General features: G+C 45.4%; 1 pseudogene; it reads left to right on the top strand.

Annotated features, from left to right (window-relative positions):
* LOC138667862 (zinc finger protein 84-like) overlaps window positions 1-21,993 on the top strand; it is a 91,281-nt pseudogene that overhangs the window by 59,021 nt on the left and 10,267 nt on the right.

The raw sequence follows: 21,993 nt of genomic DNA, 5'->3' as shown, positions 1-21,993 counted from the left end.
AGCGTAACCTCCTTGTCTTCCTCCTCAGATGACCTACTCAGCTGTGTCTGTGTTCACGCCGACTGGGATCATAACACATCATCATCCTCTGTGTTATCACATTCCTCGCCCTTGGAGTCACTCTTATTGCCCTGACAGCACAGTACAGTCCGTGTGAGCCTCAGATATGAGTCTTATCAGGATCAACCCCCCCAGGCATTAACATCTGACGGATCAGCTGGATTCAAGCTAAAAAATTGTTGGGCATCGGTACAGATTTCCTCCTCTTGACTGCAAAGCTTTTGAGTACACTACTGATGAACATGGCATAGAATGTGTGAACAGCTCTTCAGACTCACACGTCTGTGGTTCCATTAAGTTAGTTGAACGGTTGGATAGTTGGGATGCGGAGGGAAAGCCAGGGGAATTTGGGTGCCATCTATGTGGACTGTGCTGGGTGTGATGTTGAGGTGCAGGAAGAGGAGGAGAGGCCACTTGAAGCTACGCTTGCCATCCACTCAAGTACATGCAGATTCTAGGCATCATTGACAAGGTGTACCGCTGTGCATGTGCCAAAGAAAAGTAGTGGTGTAGCCTATCCTTTAACATAAGTTGTCAGTTGTCTTTGCATAGGACATGACATTGCATCACTAGTGCTTTCACAAACATTACCACCTACCCCATGTACACCTTGAACGCCAAGCCTAATTTCCCTTCCACCACAGCCTCACTTTTTCCCAGTCATGTTGCTCAGATACTGTGGAAGGAGCACAGTATAAGCACCAAAAAATTAGATTTTAAGCTCTTCACCACCTCTGCAAACAGCTGAATTTCGTTGACCATAAATTCCAAGTTAAAATATGGCGTGCTGTATCGTGTTAGTCACAGAAAAAGGTATTGAGTGTGGATGAGACCTGTATGACAAGTTATGCTACAAACAATTTTAAAGTCAGGTCTCTTACTGTATGACGTTAAGAACAGAAGAATTTTTTTGTGGCCTCTGGAACAGGCCCCTATTACACACTAGAAGCTACAAACTATTTTAAAGTCAGGTCCCCTACTGTAACACTAGGAACAGAAGATTTTTTTGTGGCCTCTGAATCAGGCTTATTTTCAACCCAACCGAATGACAAAGTGTGATACGGTGTGTTGTCTAACTTTTTGCAACTAAAAAATTATAATGTGACTTAGGGCTGCAGACAGGTTCATATCACTGCCACTGAATGGTAATGTGGGATATAGCAGGCTGTTTCACATTGAGCTAGTGAAAAACTATTAGACTGCTATACTCATGCATGGAGCACAGTAGAAGCAGTGCATTTGTAGGACATGTGCCCTGCTAGCTTTATCTGCGGCCAAAAGAAAATGCTGGAAGGTAAATTTAACAGCCACACTGGACACTAGCTAGCTTCGCTATCTGACTGATATACAACAGCCTAACTAGCTAAATTCTTGCTGTTAACAGTGGCAGAATCAGGAGCAGTCTCTCTACACTGTTGGTGTCAAAATAGTGCTAAAACAAGATGTCCACTATTTATTTGGAGAGGGACGTGATTTCAGCAGCCAATGACACAAGCAATGTGTCAGGACATTGTGGGTGTTTCCTATGCCCTGACTGGCTAGCTGCAATGTGCACACATAAAGTTAGGGGGAAAAAATGACTGTTTACAAGAACGTTGCACCTCTGAGCTCTGCAAACCCCTCCCCTCATCAAATACATGCCAAACACTCATGATACACCACCATTATGGATGCTAAAGTTCTGAAAATACTTTTGTGGCAACCCAAATATTTTTCTGCACTTTGACCGAATTTTACCTATTTTATAAAATTTTGCTTATGTTTCCGATCACGAATTCGAATGTGCCAAATTTATGTTTGGCGATCGTTTTCCGATCAAATTCACTCATCACTAGAAATGACCTGGCTTCTCCAAACATCTCCATGAAACCAGAAGACCGGCAGGTCCCAATCATGGCTTTCTCCAAACTTATCCATGGTTCAGTGATGGTCAAATGTGGCAGCTCTATATTTCTTCAGTTGGAATGATGATGCCATGACTTCTGTAATGTAGACTTCCTGAACACTGGCAGATTTTCCCTTTTATAGGTCAAAACTCATTAAAGGTACCTTCACACTGAACAACATTACAACGATAGCGATCCGTGACGTTGCAGCGTCCTGGACAGCGATATCGTTGTGTTTGACACGCAGCAGCGATCTGGATCCTGCTGTGACATCGCTGGTCGGAACTAGAAGGCCAGAACTTTATTTCGTCGCTGGATCACCCGCTGACATCGCTGAATCGGCGTGTGACGCCGATCCAGCGATGTGTTCACTGGTAACCAGGTTAAATATCGGGTTACTAAGCACAGGGCCGCGCTTAGTAACCCGATGTTTACCCTGGTTACCATTGTAAATGTAAAAAAAAAACACATACTCACATTCCGGTGTCTGTCACGTCCCCCAGTGTCCGCTTCCCTGCACTCCTGCATCCTGTGTCAGCGCCGACCGGCCGTAAAGCAGAGCACAGCGGTGACGTCACGGCTCTGCTTTACGGTCGGCGCTTACACAGGATGCAGGAGGAGTGCAGGGAAGCGGACCCCGAGGACGTAACAGGCACCTGAATGTGAGTATGTGTTTTTTTTTTTTTACATTTACAATGGTAACCAGGGTAAACATCGGGTTACTAAGCGTGGCCCTGCGCTTAGTAACCCGATATTTACCCTGGTTACCCGGGGACTTCGGCATCGTTGGTCGCTGGAGATCTGTCTGTGTGACAGCTCTCCAGCGACCACACAGCGACGCTGCAGCGATCAGCATCGTTGTCTATATCGCTGCAGCGTCGCTTAATGTGACGGTACCTTAACACAAGGACACAGACAATAGCTAATCAACAGCCAGGTAACAAATGGCAGCCATTGAACAATAATTTATTGAAAATAAGGGCCAACATTCATTCTCACATGAACTGTAAAGGTACCGTCACATTCTGCGACGCTGCAGTGATATAGACAACGAGCCGATCGCTGCAGCGTCGCTGTAGAGACGTCAAACACTGCAGCTCCAGAACGATGCAGGAGCGATCCAGTGACTTAACGGCGACTCACTTATCGGTCACGCTCCATGTAAAAACATTGCTGGCATCGTTGCTTTTGCTGTCAAACATGACGATACACGCCGACCTGACGACCAAATAAAGTTCTGGACTTCTAGCTCCGACCAGCGATATCACAGCAGGATCCAGATCGCTGCTGTGTGTCAAACACAACGAGATCGCTATCCAGGACGCTGCAACGTCACGGATCGTTGTCGTTCTCGTTGTAAAGTTGCTGAGTGTGAAGGTACCTTAACTCATGTCCCTGGGCCTACTGAAATAATACATCTGGATACGATGGGAGATCCAAAAGTAATGATAATACTAAACACAATGAATATAGTCAAAAAATGTTTTGATTTTTCTACATAGTCTCCTAACAAGTCTATACATTTAGTCCATCTCTTTTCTAAACTTAGAATTCCCTTGGGAAAAAAAAGTCTTGATCTTGACCCTCAAAAAACTCCCCAACAGCGGTTATCACGTCGCTATTGTCGTCAAATTTCTTGCCCTGGAGGTGTTCCTTGAGCCGAGGAAAGAGAAAGAAGTCACTGGGGGCTAGATCTGGCGAATAGGGGGGGTGTTCCACCAGTTCAAAGCCCGCTTCTTGAATGGTAGCCATGGCAACTGCAGATTTGTGAGCCGGCGCGTTATCTTGGTGAAACAGCACTCCAGCCCGCAGTTTGCCGCGCCTTTTCTCCTTGATGGCCTCCCGCAATCTTCTTATTTGTTCTGCGTAGTAGGAGCCCGTAATAGTGGCTCCCTTCTCCAAATAGTCCACCATAATAATTCCTTCAGCGTCCCAAAAAACGGACGCCATAACCTTCCCTGCTGAGCTTGACACTTTGAATTTCTTCGGCATCAGTTCGTCGGCTCGTTTCCATGTCATCGATTGTTGTTTAGTTTCGGGATCAAAGTGGTGGATTCAGGTCTCGTCCATGGTCAAAAAACGTGACAAAAAAAATCTCCTTGTCTGCTTGGAACTTTTCGAGATTTGCTATTGAAATGTCAACTCGTTTCTTCTTTTGCTCGTCGGTTAACATTTTTGGCACCCAACGCGCGGAGACCTTTCTCATATGCAATTCTTTTGCAAGGATTCCTTGAATACTGCCATATGAGATCCCTGTGACCTCAGCTACATGCCTGATAGTCACTTTTCGATCTGCCAATACAACTTCTTCAACTTTTTTCACATTTTCTTCATTGAGGGACGTGGATGGGCGTCCTTCGCGATGTTCATCTTCCGTCGATGTTCTTCCCAGCTTAAATTCCTTGGCCCAGCGTGCAACTGTGGAATATGGAGGAGAAGAGTCCCCCAATATCTCCACCATGTCGCTGTGTATGTCTTTGGTAGACAGTTTTTTCAAGCAGAGGTATTTGACAGCTCTGAGCTCGTTTTTTTCCATTTTGATGTTCACTCCTTGGCAGTTCATATTCAAATGAATGTAGCTCCCGGGAATCGTGGCCTATTTAAGTGATTTTTTTTCCTGGACTAGTGGGTACCTAAGAGAGAAGAAAACATTTTATTTTAATTTCTGTGTGCAATAGAAATAACCGATTATCATTACTTTTGGATCACTCCTCGCAATTCAGATTAAATGCAATGTCGCCACACTGGGTGTGGAGGACTTTAACCCCTTCAGCACTGAGACTCTTGGGGTCTCTGTGTGGTGTGAACAGTAACATAACAGCTGCCACTTTGCCTAGCTCTTCCCTATTGTATTGGTGCATTGGCAATCGAAGTAATATTTTGGGGGATTTATTTTTGCTGGCATCAGTCCTAGGGGTTAGTGTTGGAGAAACATCTGTCAGACACACACATTACTAACCCAATAAGCTGAAAGAAATAAAAACACTCAGAAAAGTATTTTATTTGTAAAAAAAAAAAAAAAAACTCCCCTACCCCATAGTTCACCAATTTATGAAAAAAATTAAAAAGCCATGCTGATTCAAAGGAGTCCACAGATTCCAACATAGTCCACAATTGGCAACCTGAAAAACCTAAAATAAAAAGAGGGAATTAAATGAATATAGACATGAGACAGTCCTTTATTCACCATCATAGTACAACCTATGGAGCCTTGTTCTGAGATCGAAGCATTATAAGTCACTATGGTTCTCACAGTACTGCCGTTCCCCCCCACACACAGTATAATGTTCCCACAGTACCGCCATCCCCCCCATACACTGTATATTTTGTATATTTGTGACACTAGTCACTACTCATGGACAAGAAGCGAGGCTGGGTAATCAAATGATCCGAAGTCAGGAGGGTACGTCCTAGACACAGGGGTAATACAAAAAAATCGTCAGTTCATGGTCCAGGAGTCAAAATACCAGGGAGATAGCGGATACAGGACTAGAGAATAGAACGTGTAGATGTTGTATCTCCTGGTATGCTTTCCCTTGTTGTCATTCTTTATGATCTTACATTTGCTCATTTTCTTCTTATTCATTTCCATACAATATCAGATCCTCTCAGTGGACATCTTTTATGTTAAGAGAAATTATGTGAATAAATCATCAAGGATGGATATGGACAGGGACCAGATGGCGGAGAGAATATTACACCTCACCCTAGAGATCCTCTTCCGGCTTACTGGAGAGGTGAGAGATTCTGATGATGTCACATTACATCACTCTTATCTATGGGAATAACAGATGGACAGAACTGGAGAGGTGAGGAATCTGGAAATGTCTGTAGTGACATTTATTAATGTCTTTCCATAACTAGGATTACACAGTAGTGAAGAAGACCTCTAGTGAGTGCTGTCAGGACCCTGTATCTGAGGGATGGGGAAGACCCCTGAGCCCATTCAAGATGCCTCCTCCTCACCCCCTGATACATGAGGACAGCAATGATAAGAAGATCCTAGAACTCACCTACAAGATGATTGAGCTGCTGACTGGAGAGGTGACACTGCTGGGAATGCTGGGACATTATACAGTAACGCTATGAAGGGACCAGGGGATGACGGTATCATTGTATGTGTCAGGTTCCTATAAGATGTCAGGATGTTGCTATCTATTTCTCCATGGAGGAGTGGGAGTATTTAGAAGGACACAAAGATCTGTACAAAGATGTCATGATGGAGGTTCCCCAGCCCCTCATATCACCAGGTAATAGACAGGACTAAATGTATTTGGCCTATAATTATCTGTATGTAAAGAGGGAATTCAGTGCCTGTATGTCTTTCCTGCAGATCTACCCAGTAACAGGACAACACCAGAGAGATGTCCCCGTCCTCTTCTTCCACAGGACTGTAAACAAGAAGATCCCAATGTTCCTCACGATCATCAGGTAGATGGACAGAAGGAGTCATGAGATCTCCCCTATGATGTGTAGACGGCTGTGAAGGTCTTGTGCTCAGTCTTGTTTTATCCACCAGTATTCTATGTTTTATACTTGCGTAATGAGAACGGTGGAGATGGCAGGATTAGAGCTGATCATAGATGTGACTTCTCCATCTGTCTGTGAGTTTTACAATATTTGTTTCAGAGTGAAGATCTGACCCGTATTAATACTACAGAGACATATGTGAGGGGTGATGAGCGGTGTAAAGAGATTCCAAGATATGACTACCCAGGTGAGTAGTGACCACTAAATGTAGAGGAGTCACAGATTCTTCTCAGTCAGCGGCTCTGACTGCTTTATCAGTCATGTAGTTTGGCCATAAGACATCGTGTGATCACCATTTTGCCTCTAGAGTAGAACATTCTTCTGCATCCAAAAATATTCAAATGATTTTGTGAAAGCCCTTTCCTATATAACTTACAACCTGGTGGATCCACCTACCTCAAGGGATTAGAAGATTCTGACATTACCTGCCCAGATCTGTAAACTACAAAGCCAAATAACAGTTGTGAGACAGTGACCAGTGTTTATATGTGATGGTCGCTATGTGTCCCCCAGGATGTGCAGAGAAACTTGGAAGCAGGGGGAGTGCATTGCAGTCACAGGCATAGCTGTGATTGCAAGGCATAATAGAAGTAAGTGTCAGTCTTGGGCAAGCTCTTTGTCCAAGGCAGATTTAAGAAAACCCGCCATTGTCTTTTATTTTTTAGATGGTATTGGGGTGGTCTATTTCCTTCCCCGGCCCCAGGTTTTCCATGTGGCCTATGGCAACAAGTTTGTTTGTAAAAAACCCTGCAGCAGAGGGTTGGGTGTGTCAGTTTTGGTCTTGCAGGCAGTGCAGAAGGCTTTGCAGAGCTCAACTTGTATGAGGTAAGACAGGGCCCAGCGGAGCCAAAAGGCCTGGCGCCTTCAGTATACACGGCAGTGCAGTCGCCCATGGCAAGCGGTCACGGACTGTCTTTGTTTTCCCTGCTACGATCCATAGGATCTGATTTACTTTGTGAGTACACAGTTCATTAAAAGAGTCTTTACTTTGAACTTTCCTGGGTCAGTACCTCATCAATGCACAGTGTGGACACGACTGTACTACACAGTTTGCGTAGAATTTTCTGACAAGTTAGAAAGTCACTTTAATAAATTATGATGGGCTTCTAAGGCCTCTTTCACACTTCAGTTATTTGGCGTCAGTCTAAAACCGCCATTTTCCTCAAATAACGGATCCGTCAATTTTTTTTGACGGATCCGTTATTTTCCCATAGACTTGCATTAGTGACGGATTGTGACGGATGGTCGTCCGTTCCATCCGCCATGCGACGGATCTGTCAAAATTTGGCGGACGTTTTCTGAAAATAGACGGACGTTGAAACGTTTTTTGTCAACGCCGAAATGGCGGATCGTGACGGATCCGTCGCGTCCGCCATTCCATAGAATGGTCGACGGATCCGCCGTAACCGCTTTTTCGGTGGATCCGTCGCCCCAATCCGTTTTTTCAATTGCGCATGCTCCAAAAAGAAGATACTTTTCCCAGACAACCCCCAAGTAACGGATCCGTCAAAAAAACGGATCCGTTAGAACCGTTTTCACAACAATTGTGACGGATCCGTCACTATGTCGGTAGTGACTGACGCCAAATAACTGAAGTGTGAAAGAGGCCTTAGAGAAAGCGGAGAGAAAGTATGTTGTTGGCTACTTAGAATCCCCATTTGGAGTGAGAGAACGTGAGCTGTGATATTCAGATATCACTTGATTATCTGGTTTCCCGGATGTGCTTGTTACTCGGTGAGCATTAGCCAGTGATCGATTTCAAACTCGAATCCCCACCCCGCGTGTGTGGCACCTGTTACACAGCCAAAAACATGCGGGGATTGCCTGCGGGTCACTGTAATGCCGTAGCCATCTTAGTAGTGGCATTACTCTCATTCCTAGCTGTGTGACCTCATCAAGGGGTTATTATAAAGGACGGCGGCGTCCGGCTCGGCACAGTGACACCATTGCACAGCTCGGTGACAGTTGTTATTGGAGGGAGTGTTAAAAATGCTTATTTCGCACATTTATTTAATCAGGACTATTTACCAGGTGCTTACTCTTAAAGAAAAATGTCATGGTATTCTCATAAAAAGTATAGTGGTTTATTGAATTGTCCACAGAAAAACCACATTGCAGCAAAACATAAAAGTAGATGAAATAGTTACGAACAGATTGTCCATGTGTAAATATCAGCGCTTGTCTTGTTACTCATCTTTCCCAAAGTCCTGAATGGTAAAACCGTCTGTCTGTGTGAACGCTGAAGTCATCATGGCATGGCTACCAGCTGTTTCCTTGTCTCTTGTCTCATGTTCATGGAGAATGATGGTGAAGGCAGGAGGTGGCAGCCCCCACGTGACAAAAAGCATCCCACCCTCCTAAGAGACGTTATTTATATGTCCAACAGACCACGTGTTCTCTGTATATGGTGTTAACTCATACATACACAGAAATAGCTTTTTGTAATGTCAGCAAGAAGCAATGTGCTCAGTACAGGATTGAGAATATAAATGATTGAATTAATATTTAACAGGGAGAGAGTGCTTGTCCAGGCGTGTGTGCGCAGTACAACAAATCAGAGAACCGTATATACTCGAGTATAAGCCGACCCCCCCCCTAATTTTGCCACAAAAAACTGGGAAAACTTATTGACTCGAGTATAAGCCTAAGGTGGAAAATGCAGCAGCTACCGGTGAATTTCAAAAATAAAAATAGATGCTCCATACCATTCATTATTGCCCCATAGATGCTCCATATAAAGCTGTGCCATATATAATGCTCCATACCATTGATTATTGCCCCATAGATTATCCATATGTAGCTGTGCCATATAGAATGCTCTGCACCGTTCATTATGGCCCCATAGATGCTCCTTATAAAGCTGTGCCCCATATATAATGCTCTGCACCGTTCATTATGGCCCTATAGATGCTCCTTATAAAGCTGTGCCCCATATATAATGCTCTGCACCGTTCATTATGGCCCCATAGATGCTCCTTATAAAGCTGTGCCCCATATACAATGCTCTGCACCGTTTATTATGGCCCTATAGATGCTCCTTATAAAGCTGTGCCATATATGCTCTGCACCGTTCATTATGGCCCCATAGATGCTCCTTATAAAGCTGTGCCATATATAATGCTCTGCACCGTTCATTATGGCCCCATAGATGCTCCATATAAAGCTGTGCCCCATATACAATGCTCTGCACCGTTTATTATGGCCCTATAGATGCTCCTTATAAAGCTGTGCCATATATGCTCTGCACCGTTCATTATGGCCCCATAGATGCTCCTTATAAAGCTGTGCCATATAGAATGCTCTGCACCGTTCATTATGGCCCCATAGATGCTCCACATAAATCTGTGCCCTATATGCTCTGCACCGTTCATTATGGCCCCATAGATGCTCATTATAAAGCTGTGCCCCATATATAATGCTCTGCACCGTTCACTATGGCCCCATAGAAGCTCATTATAAAGCTGTGCCCCATATATAATGCTCTGCACCGTTCATTATGGCCCCATAGATGCTCCTTATAAAGCTGTGCCATATATAATGCTCTGCACCGTTCATTATGGCCCCATAGATGCTCCACATAAATCTGTGCCCTATATGCTCTGCACCATTCAGTTTGGCCCCATAGATGCTCATTATAAAGCTGTGCCCTATATGCTCTGCACCATTCAGTTTGGCCCCATAGATGCTCATTATAAAGCTGTGCCCTATATATAATGCTCTGCACCATTCAGTTTGGCCCCATAGATGCTCATTATAAAGCTGTGCCCTATATGCTCTGCACCGTTCATTATGGCCCCATAGATGCTCATTATAAAGCTGTGCCCTATATGCTCTGCACTGTTCAGTTTGGCCCCATAGATGCTCATTATAAAGCTGTGCCCTATATGCTCTGCACTGTTCAGTTTGGCCCCATAGATGCTCATTATAAAGCTGTGCCCTATATGCTCTGCACTGTTCAGTTTGGCCCCATAGATGCTCATTATAAAGCTGTGCCCTATATATAATGCTCTGCACCGTTCATTATGGCCCCATAGATGCTCCTTATAAAGCTGCCCCATATAGAATGCTCTGCACAATTCATTATGGCCCCATAGATGCTCCTTATAAAGCTGCCCCATATAGAATGCTCTGCACCGTTCATTATGGCCCCATAGAAGCTCCATATAAAGCTGCCCCATATAGAATGCTCTGCACCGTTCATTATGGCCCCATAGATGCTCCGTATAAAGCTGCCCCATATAGAATGCTCTGCACCGTTCATTATGGCCCCATAGATGCTCCTTATAAAGCTGTGCCATATATAATGCTCTGCACCGTTCATTATGGCCCCATAGATGCTCCACATAAATCTGTGCCCTATATGCTCTGCACCATTTAGTTTGGCCCCATAGATGCTCATTATAAAGCTGTGCCCTATATGCTCTGCACCGTTCAGTTTGGCCCCATAGATGCTCATTATAAAGCTGTGCCCTATATGCTCTGCACCGTTCATTATGGCCCCATAGATGCTCCTTATAAAGCTTCCCCATATAGAATGCTCTGCACCGTTCAGTTTGGCCCCATAGATGCTCCACATAAATCTGTGCCATATAGAATGCTCTGCGCTGTTCAGTTTGGCCCCATAGATGCTCCACATAAATCTGTGCCATATATAATGCTGCTGCTGCTGCAATAAAAAAAAACACATACTCGCCACTCTTGCTTGCAGCTCCCCAGCGTCCGATCAGGCAGAGGGCGCCGCGCACACTATATGCGTCATCGCGCCCTCTGACCTGCACAGTCAGAGCGGAGAGACGCCGGGAAGATGGAGCAGCGCCCGGCGTGTGGATCGTGGACAGGTAAATATGACATACTTACCTGCTCCCGGCGCGGTCCCTGGCTCCTTCTCCTGGACAGCTGGTCTCCGGGTGCCGCAGCATCTTCCTCTATCAGCGGTCACTGTTACTGCTGATTAGAGAAATGAATATGCGGCTCCACCCCTATGGGAGTGGAGTCCATATTCATAAGTTTAATGAGCGGTCCCACGTGACCGCTGTACAGGGGAAGAGCTGCGGCACCCGAAGACAGTGTGACGGGCAGGGGGAGCGTCAGGATCGCCGGGACTAGGTAAGTATGTCTCAGACCTCTCTTCAAACCCCCCTCACCCGCCGACCCTGCCACAGGCCGTGACTCGAGTATAAGCCGAGAGGGGCACTTTCAGCCCAAAAACTTGGGCTGAAAATCTCGGCTTATACTCGAGTATATACGGTAACTGGCTTAGTGATAGAAAGCAGAGGGTGGTTATAAATGGTATATTATGTAACTGGGTTGCTGTGACCAGTGGGGTGCCGAAGGGTCAGTGTTGGGATCTATTCAACATATTTATTAACGATCTGGTAGAAGGTTTACACAGTAAAATATTGATATTTGCAGGTGATACAAAACTATGTAAAGCAGTCAATACAAGAGAAGATAATATTCTGCTACAGATGGACCTGGATAAGTTGGAAACTTGGGCCGAAAGGTGACAGATGGGGTTTAACAATGATAAATGTAATGTTATATACATGGGAATCAATATCACCATTACACACTGAACGAGAAACCACTGGGTAAATCTGACATGGAGAAGGACTTGGGGATCCTTGTTAATGATAAACTTGCCTGAAGCAGCTAGTACCAGGCAGCGGCTGCCAAGGCAAAAAGGATCCTGGGGTGCATTTAAAAGAGGTCTGGATACACATGATGAGAGCATTATACTGCCTCTGTACAAATCCCTGGTTAGACCGCACATGGAGCACTGTGTACAGTTTTGGGTACCAGTGCTCAGGAAGGATATATTGGAACTAGAGCGATTTACAAAAGAGGGCAACAAAATTAATAAAGGGGATGGGGGAACTACAATACCCAGAGAGATTAACAAAATTAGGATTATTTAGTCTAGAAAAAAAGACGACTGAGGGGCGATCTAATTACCGTTTATAAGTATATAAGGGGACAATACAAATATCTCTCCAAGGATCTGTTTATACCAAGGAAGAGAACTACTACTTCCAATAGGTGGCACTAGAGTTCTAGTTCTCTTCCTCTCTGATTATTTCCCAGAGGAGCATTGCGGCTTTAAGTCTCCTCATCTCGGCATGCTTAGCATGTCAATCTCTGCAAGGAGAAACGATACTTCTTGCATACCAAGGAAGGTGAAGGTCACAAGGGGGTGTTCTCTGCATCTGGAGGAGAAAAGGTTTTTCCACTGACATAGAAGAGGATTCTATACTGCTAGAGCAGTGAGAATCTGGAATTCCTTGCCTGAGGAGGTGGTGATGGCGAACTCAGTCGAGAGGTTCAAGAGAGGAATGGATGCCTTCCTGGAGCGTAACAATATTGTATCTTACAGTTATTAGGTGCTTTAGAAGAAGGATTTAGATCGGGGGATTTATTCTGATGGAATATAGGCTGAACTGGATGGACAAATGTCTTTTTTTAGGCCTTGCTAACTATGTTACTATGTTAGAGTCCTGTAGGGCTAATCTTGTGCTTTAAAGTTTGTATCAGATACAATCTGCATTTAGCCTAGGGAGGAAGAGAGAGTTGCAGGAGCAGTGAGAGTGGCTCAATACAGTCTGTAGGCAGTGATTAGGGCTTGCTGTCAATTTCTCAATATATAGCTGTGGTAGTTGTTTTTTTGTGTGAGAAAGAATTAATACATTGTGATCCATAGTGTACTACGTGTTTTGTGGTACATTTTGTTGTTATATAACACTCCAAAAAAGGCTAACATTTTATTGCTGGATTAAATTACATACGCATAAAGTATGGGTTACATGCTCTGGGTTTCATTTGTGATACATTACACTACGAAAAAGCATTGACTTTTTTTTACTGTGTTTGCTTACTCCTCCATACAGTATTACGTGCTCTGGGGTACATTTCTGTGGCATAAAATTTTTTCCGGATTCAATTTGTCATCCATACAGTGTAACGTGCTTATTGGGCAACAAAGATGGTGGAATCACATGAAACTCCCGAGGGAGTGACCGGAGGGATGTCTGGGCCTGAGTAAGCTTGCACAACAGCAAGGGTGGCAGGAGCCGAAAGCTTTCCTGGAACCACCAAGGACTAACCCAGGCTTCAGCCTTTACTGCTGGGGTTCTTGTGGACTGCGGTTGAGAGAGTCAGGATCCCAAAGGTGGTGAGCGGACTGCGGGGGCCTAGGGTGGTCAGAAGAGACAAGAAGGTGAGCCAGGACCAGGGCTGGAGAAATGCTATCGGGCCCACTAGCCACAAGGTACCGACAGTTGGCACATCTCAGCTGTGTACAACTGGCAGCGGAGATGGGAGTCCATAGAAGAATTTAGCACCTTTCATCGCATCTCATTCAACCAGTGGGCAGTAGAGGAGGAACACTTGCCCTGAAGGCTGCAGCAGCTGACTGCTGGAACCAGTTGTCACGTTCCTCAAAATTGAGGGGCAACATCACTGATGTGCTGTGGGTGTTTTCCCAGAAGGAAGGCAGCAGAATTTAACCCTTCTTGAGGAATGAACGGGCCTGGGAGAAGCTCCTCAATGCTGCTAGAGACCACTCCCAAGAGAGAGTACTGTCCTTGGGGTTCTCCACCTCCTATGCACCAGCAGGCGATGGTGAAGGTGACACAAAGTTCGGTCGCCCATTTCTATATGTCGGGAGCTCCAGCAGTGCTCGTAACCAGGTAACTTACAGCCCAGGCACCTGGGAATCAGGCTCCAGGAAACTGGTGTAAGTAGTCCTTTATGCCTCCCAAGGAAGGAGAAGAAGAAACGCACACCTGAAAAAGGTTTCTGCATTATCCTCAGAATTTTGTCCCGGCTTTGCACATTCTCCAAGCCTTTGAGTGTAGGAGTACAGCAAATCAATTTTAAAAATATTTTAATGAGGCCCGCCAGTTGTTGCCTTTCATGGGTCTTTGGATGACCTTCCTTATGTTTTCCTTGCTTTGAATTTTGTGCAAAGCCTTTATAAGTGTAGATGTACATCAACTACACCTTTAGAATATTTAGTTAAAAATAAATTCTGGATTCAATAAGTCATCCATACAGTTGAACTCGGTTATTGTTACATTATGGTGGTATATAAAACCACCAAAAGTGTTGAAAACTATTTCTGGATTTAATTACTCATCCATATAGTATTTGGTGCTTTTTGTGACATTTTGGTGATATATACCACTCTAAAAATGCTCAAAAAATTTGTCTGGATTCAATTACCGTATATACTCGAGTATAAGCAGACGCACCCACTTTTGCCACAGAAAACTGAGTACGCTTATTGACTCAAGTATAAGCCGGATATGCATTGTCCCTCCCATCCCTGTCCTGTGCTGGTATGTGGCTCCCCCTGTCCTGTCATGTGGCTCCCCCGTCCAGTCCTGGTATGTGTGGTGTCCCCTGTTGAATGCATGGCTCGGCTCCCCCGGTCCCGCATGGCTCGGCTCTCCTGGTCCCGCATGGTTCACATCCCCCCCCATTCTACGCGCGCTTTCGCTGCATCTCCGTTGTCCCGGTGCCGGCAGCTCTCCTCTCCTGTGCTGACCTGTCACGTGGTACCGCTCATTAAGGTAATGAATATGAACTCCATGCCTATGGTAGTGGAGATGCGTACATATTCATTACCTTAATGAGCTACAGCGCGAGGAGGGTGAGTATGATGTCTTATGTTAGCCGGCGGCTGCAGCTGTCACTGTGCCACAGCCGTCTGCTCCTGCCGCTGCTCCGCTGTAGAAGCCCTGGTAGAGCGCGAAACAGCTGTTGTCTTCCCCTGCTCACTTCCACTATGTCCGCACTCCCCCGAGCCGTGAACACGTCATGATGGATTTTTTACCTTCAATAAAGGTTTGATCTACGCAATCTGGTGAGTGCTGCCGCAGTTCTTCTTTTTTCATATTTATACTGGATTGTTTGTTTTTTCGTATGCGAGCACCTCCAGTTACTGAAGCCCTACACCCACAAGTGACTGTGTTCTTACCAGTACGTTACATTCAGGCTGTGCAGCAATACTTTTTTTTCTCTTCATTGATTGAATATGAACTCCATGCCTATGGTAGTGGAGATGCGTACATATTCATTACCTTAATGAGCTACAGCGCGAGGAGGGTGAGTATGATGTCTTATGTTAGCCGGCGGCTGCAGCTGTCACTGTGCCACAGCCGTCTGCTCCTGCCGCTGCTCCGCTGCTCCCCTTCCCCCGCCTGCTTTCTGGCAATGACTTGTGTATAAGCCGAGGGTGGCGTTTTCAGCACAAAATAATGAGCTGAAAATCTCGGCTAGTCATCCATAAAGCATTAGGTGCTTTCTGTTAAATTTCTATGGTATATAAGACTCCAAGAAAAGTTCCAAATCTTTTTATGGTTTCAATGCTTCATCCATAAACTGTAAAATGCGATTCTTGTAACATTATATTGGTATGTAACACTTCAAACAAGTGTTGAAAAAATTTCTGGATTCAAATTGTCATCCATACAGTTTAACCTTCTTTGTGTAATATTACGGTGTTTTAAAATTTAAAAAAAAAAAAAACACTTGGACTGGTACAATTCCCCAAATATGTTTTGTTTAAAAAATGTACTTTTTTTTTTATCATACATACTGTATAACCTGCTTTGAGTGAAATTTTGTTTATTTGAAATAAAAAGAAAAGTTGGCCTGCTACAGGTCTACAAATTTGGTTGTTCCAAGACTGACTATTGTCATATATACTGTAGAATTTGGTTTGTGTGAAATTTCCGTAATTAGAAATGAATAAAAAAAAGTGGCCTGCTACAGGTGTAGACATTTGGTCCTTCGCTTCTTGGTCCCCAGCCGTCACTATTTGTGCTGCTGTGGCGTCCCCATATTATATCAGCACGTGTCCATTATTCTCACCCGTGCCCTTACCAACATGGTTACTGTGATTGTCCACTTAACGAACAACACGTGGACAATCGCTTGTGCTCAGGGATGCTACATTTTCCCTTCCCCCATGACAGCACACCTGAGAGATGGGATCCGCCCAGTCAGGACAGGAAACCCTACTGAAAATAAAAGGGCGGTACCTCTGTCGCTTCAGTTGGGCTTCCTGTCCTGACAGGGACCCTTGTGATGAACATGGCGGTGAATCCACTTACCCAGGTCCCGTCCCGGCGTGGAAGAACAGGCAGCGCCTGTGCGTCGGAGTTCGGGTCCTGGATGCGCCGTCCGCGGGTCCTCCGGGTCTCTGCCTCCGAGCGGGCGTTTGTGCAGCATGGTCGGAGGGCCGGGTTCCTTCCATGGCTGCCACGCCTCCCTCCCCTCTCTACCGGCATCCAGGTGCGGTGACCGCTTCCAGGTCGCTCGTCTGACGTCACGCGCAAGGCACGCTGGGAATGGGCGTGCCCGGGTGACGTCGGGGGCGGGCGCCAGATCCAAGATGGCGGCGCCCATGAAGAAACGCCGGCCGGTGGAAGGGGACTCCGGCGGCACGGCAGAGAAGGGGAGGGGCCACTATTGGGCACCGGAGGCGGGGAGTGCAGTGGTCCCCCCATAAAAGGGTGCTGGACCACAGAAGACGCGCTCATGTCCAAAAACTTCACCATGGAAGTGGGACAACAGGAGCAGCAGCAGCCGCCTTCACAGCAGCAGGAGCTCTCACCAGATGCCTTGCCGAGCCACTAGCATACCAGGAGCAGCCGCTCAAGTGGTAGGAACAGCAGTCGTCCTGTCCGGCAAGATTCGTCGGCGTCCAGGAGGGACACTTCACGTGCATCTGTCCAGCCTCCAAAATCGGTACCCTTGATTGTCGGTGGTGGTGAGTGATCTACGTGAATGTCACCTTTATGGTAACAGGGTCCATTTTTTTTCTGTTGATCACTAGGGGTCCAGGAAAGCTAGCGGTAAAACAAAGAGCCGAGAGTGTGCCCTTTGTAAAGACCCGCTTGCAGTTCAGTGGCAGAAGGATCTCTTTGCTAACTGCATTAGTAAAACTATACGAGAAGAAACCCCTAATTTCGCCACTAGCCTTAAAGCCATAATACAGGCTGAAATAAAAGACTCCTTGAAATTGGCCCTTAATGAACCGAGAAGGAGAAGCCGTAAGGCGTCTACAGAGTCAGATGCCGCTCAGACAGGGGAGTCATAAGACATCCCGATCTCCCTCTACCTCCTCGGCCTCTGTCCAGTCTTGTCTTCAGATTCCTCCTCGGACAGTGATTCAGGAGGTCGTCCATGTTTTCCAACTGAGGACGTAGACAAATTAGTTAAAGCAGTTAGATCTGCAATGGGTCTTAAAGAGGAGAAGACACCTAGGTCACTAGAAGATGTCATGTTTGGTGGCTTAGAAGAGAAAAGGAAACGCACGTTTCCGGTTAATGCGAAAATAAAAGCATTAATTGAGAAAGAGTGGAAAAAACCTGAAAAAATGGGTTCTTTGGCCTCTTCATCCAAAAGGAGATATCCCTTTGAGGATAAAGACTCTGAATCCTGGGAGAAGATCCCTAAAATTGACGGGGCAGTAGCCAAATGTTTAAAAAGATCATCCCTTCCGTTAGAAGACTCTGGTGTTCTTAAAGACCCGCTTGACAAAAAAGCAGATGGTTTTCTGAGACACATCTGGGAAGCCTCAGCGGGGGGCCTGAAGCCAGCAATTGCTGGAACATGTACGGCCCGTGCTCTAATGGTCTGGCTACAATAGATAGAGGATCAGCTAAGAGTACCCAGAACTGACATCCTTGCAAATATATCTTTAGTGCAAGGAGCAGCAGCTTTTTTGGCAGACTCTTCTGCGGATTCCGCAAGACTAACGGCCAGAGCAGCGGGCTTGTCTAATGCGGCAAGAAGAGCCCTTTGGCTCAAAGGTTGTCCGGGGGATTTGCCATCTAAACACAAGCTGTGCTCCATTCCATGTGACGACCAACTTCTCTTTGGGAAAAAACTTGAAGAGATCCTGGAACATGCAGGAGATAAAAAGAAAGTTTTTCCCAATATCCCTAAAGATTCTAAAAAAAACTTTTTTTCGGAGGAGAAGATATAACAGGTCACACCCCAGGGGAGAGGAAAAATTGGGACTTTAAGGATAAGAGAGGATCGGGCTATATGTTTAAAGGGCCCTCTACATCGGCAAAAAAATCCCCCCAATGACATTACGCCAGAAGTGGGAGGAAGACTCTCCCTCTTCTTTCCGGCCTGGGTAAATATCTCCCCCAGTACCTGGGTCATGAACATTATCAAAGACAGCCTAAAAATAAAATTCGTCTGTCCACCCAGACGAAACTTTATAATAACTCCCCGAAGAAAGTCCCAGCAGGAACAATCTGCCCTAGAAACCGAGGTCTTGGGACATATCCACAAAAAGGTTCTTCAGGAAGTCCCGATTCAGGAAGGAGACGGGTTTTACTCCCCCCTCTTCTTAATCCAAAAACCGTATGGTTCTTGGAGAACTATTATAAATCTAAGGAATCTCAACCAATCTATAGAGAACTACTCTTTCAAGATGGAGTCTATAAACACGACCATAAAACTTCTCTTCCAACACTGCTTCATGGCAGTAATAGACTTAAAAGATGCATACTACCATATACCAATACATGAGGAATATCGGAAATACTTGAGTAGCTCTCTATATTTAGAATCAGGTAAAGCATTATCAATATACAGCCCTTCCATTCGGCCTGTCTACAGCCCCCAGGGTTTTCACCAAAGTAATGGTGGAAGTAATGTCATACCTCTGGTCCCGGAATGTAGTAATTGTCCCATATCTAGACGATTTCCTTGTAATAGGGAGGTCAGAGTCCCACTGCACTCATCAAGTATCAGTGGTAACACCAACTCTAATGGAGCTGGGTTGGATAATAAACATCCCCAAGTCAAGACTACTGCCAGTAAAACTTCAGTCCTTCCTGGGGTTAATACTGGACTCCGAGCGTCAGCTCTGCCTCCTTCCAGAAAACAAAGTAGGCAAGATAATAAACCTGGCCAGCACAGCAATACGTCAACCAGCAATGACTCTGAGAAAAACGATGTCCCTACTAGGCTCGTTAACATTGTGTATTCCGGCAGTAGGATGGGCACAATTCCACCTCAGACAACTACAGTGGGAAGTTCTCTCAGCTCAAAGACTGTTAAGAGGGCATTTAGAAGGAAATCTATGTCTCTCCCTGGGCGCAAGGGATTCCCTAGTTTGGTGGACGGTGGAAGACCACCTGACAATGGGGGTCCGGTGTAAAAATCCGGTCAAAGACATCATCACGACCGACGCAAGCGGTACAGGTTGGGGAGCTCACCTGAGGTCTCACTCTGTACAAGGTACCTGGTCCATACGAGAAAAAAACTAAGGGTCAAACGAAAAAGAGCTATGGGCAGTGGAGAAAGCCCTAAGACATTTTCTCCCTTTACTCCGGGGTCGCCATACTCGAATCCTGACGGACAATCGAGCAGTGGTGGCGTATGTCAATCATCAGGGGGGGGGGACGAGGTCCAAAGGCCTCATGGAAGCATCAAAACTACTCTTTCAATTAGCAGAACAATACCTGTCATCTCTGTCGGCACTACACATCAAAGGCATAGAAAACACACAAGCAGACTTCCTGAGTCGCAGAGGCTTAAGACAGGGGGAATGGTCCCTAAACCCCCAGATATTTCAACAAATAGTCCAAGCCTGGGGCACACCAGAAATAGACTTGTTTGCCAACTCACACAACAAAAAAGTCAGACAGTTCTGCTCCTTAAATCCAAGAGAACATCCCTTCGCAGTAGATGCCCTACTGATACCCTGGAAGTTCTCTCTAGCCTATGCCTTCCCCCCGATAATGATGATTCCAGCTGTGATCCGGAAGATCAAAGAGGATTATGCGAAAATTATCTTCATAGCTCCATTTTGGCCAAGAAGTCCATGGTTCTCCCTTCTAAGGCAGATGTCGGTAACAGACCCATGGATTCTGCCAGAGGTTCCGGACCTGCTAACCCAGGGCCCAGTGACCCACTCTCAGGTGAAGGGCTTCCATCTGGCAGCCTGGAATTTGAGAGGGCGTTACTAAGTCGCCAAGGATTCTCACCAGGTTTAATCTCCACCCTGTTGAAAAGCAGAAAACCCATAACCTCTAGGATCTATGGTAGGACATGGAAAAAATTTCTTGACTTCCTGGGTGAACCATTGGGGGAGGTTGCTCCAGTGGGTCCTCTCCTAGACTTTCTGCAAGCAGGATTACATCTTGGGTTAGCAACCAGCACCTTTAAAGTTCAGGTTTCAGCCTTGGTGGCCCTATATAACTGTAATCTTGCCTCAAATAGATGGGTTTCACGATTCATAAAATCTTGTAGTAGATCTCGGCCGGTTGTTATCCCAAAAATCCCTCCTTGGGATCTAAATTTAGTCTTAGAAGCACTAACTAAACACCCTTTTGAGCCCTTGCAAGAGTTATCACCTAAGTTACTTGCCCTTAAAACAGTTCTTCTAGTAGCCTTAACATCGGCACGTAGGGTAAGTGATTTACAGGCCCTGTCAATATGCCCTTCTTATACTCAGGTTTTTGATGACAGGATCGTTCTAAGACCGGACCCGGCTTATCTCCCCAAGGTGGTTCAAAAGTTCCATAGGAGTCAAGAGATTACTTTACCATCATTCTGTAGTAATCCTAAAATCCAGGGGAACAAAAGTTCCACATGCTAGATGTGAGAAGATCTATGTTACAATACATATCTATGACTAGTCAGTGGAGGAAAGACCAAACCCTATTCGTAGCCTTCAAGATACAGATTCAAAAAGCAGAAATAGCTAATCTTAGCCAGAAGCATTCTTGTACTTGCTTCTCTATCAATAGTAACCAACCTAATACAGATTAGTGGACAAGTCCATATAGCTACCACAAGATGAGTACCAATTACCCACAGACCACTATATCACAATACTATAAAATCAATAAAGTTTATTGACAACAAATTTAAAAATTATACATAACACCATGTGAGTTTTATCAAAGAGAATTAGTCAAAATTCCATAAGCAGCGGAAATACCGCATCCAACTATGTCATGTCAAGCATTAAGATATACTGAGATCAATATTACTCTCGTTTAAATATAAGATTCCCAGAAACATCCTTTAAGGTAATTTCAACATTTATTGTTCTCGGATGATGAGAATTCAATATATAATATGAGTGGATTCATGCTTACCCATAGTCAGTGCACCGCTGCCCAGGAACGCCCCGACGCGCGTTTCGCCCGTGCTTTTTCAAGGGGAGTGTGTTCCTACCCCCACCTTACCTCATTAAATTCCCCTTGAAAAATAAGGCCAGCCAGTAAGATGTTCGCATGCCAAATTCCCAGCTGCATCGACTCCGGTACTCATTTCCGGCGCGTGCTAGAGGAAATCCCTCTCTGACGTCATATGACGCGCACCGGAAGTTAATTGAGACCTTCGGCGACACAGAGGAAAGAGGCGAGCGACTGCGCATGCGTATACCGGCGCCATATTTAAAAAGCCCTTAAGGAGGATGCCATGTTTGTGTGCCCTATGCCAAAAGGAGTGCGCCTGCGCGTACTGGCGCCATTTTTAA

The sequence above is a fragment of the Ranitomeya imitator genome, chromosome 2 (genome assembly GCF_032444005.1).
Source record: "Ranitomeya imitator isolate aRanImi1 chromosome 2, aRanImi1.pri, whole genome shotgun sequence".
Taxonomy (NCBI): domain Eukaryota; kingdom Metazoa; phylum Chordata; class Amphibia; order Anura; family Dendrobatidae; genus Ranitomeya; species Ranitomeya imitator.
This window is presented reverse-complemented; position numbering and strand designations above follow the sequence as displayed.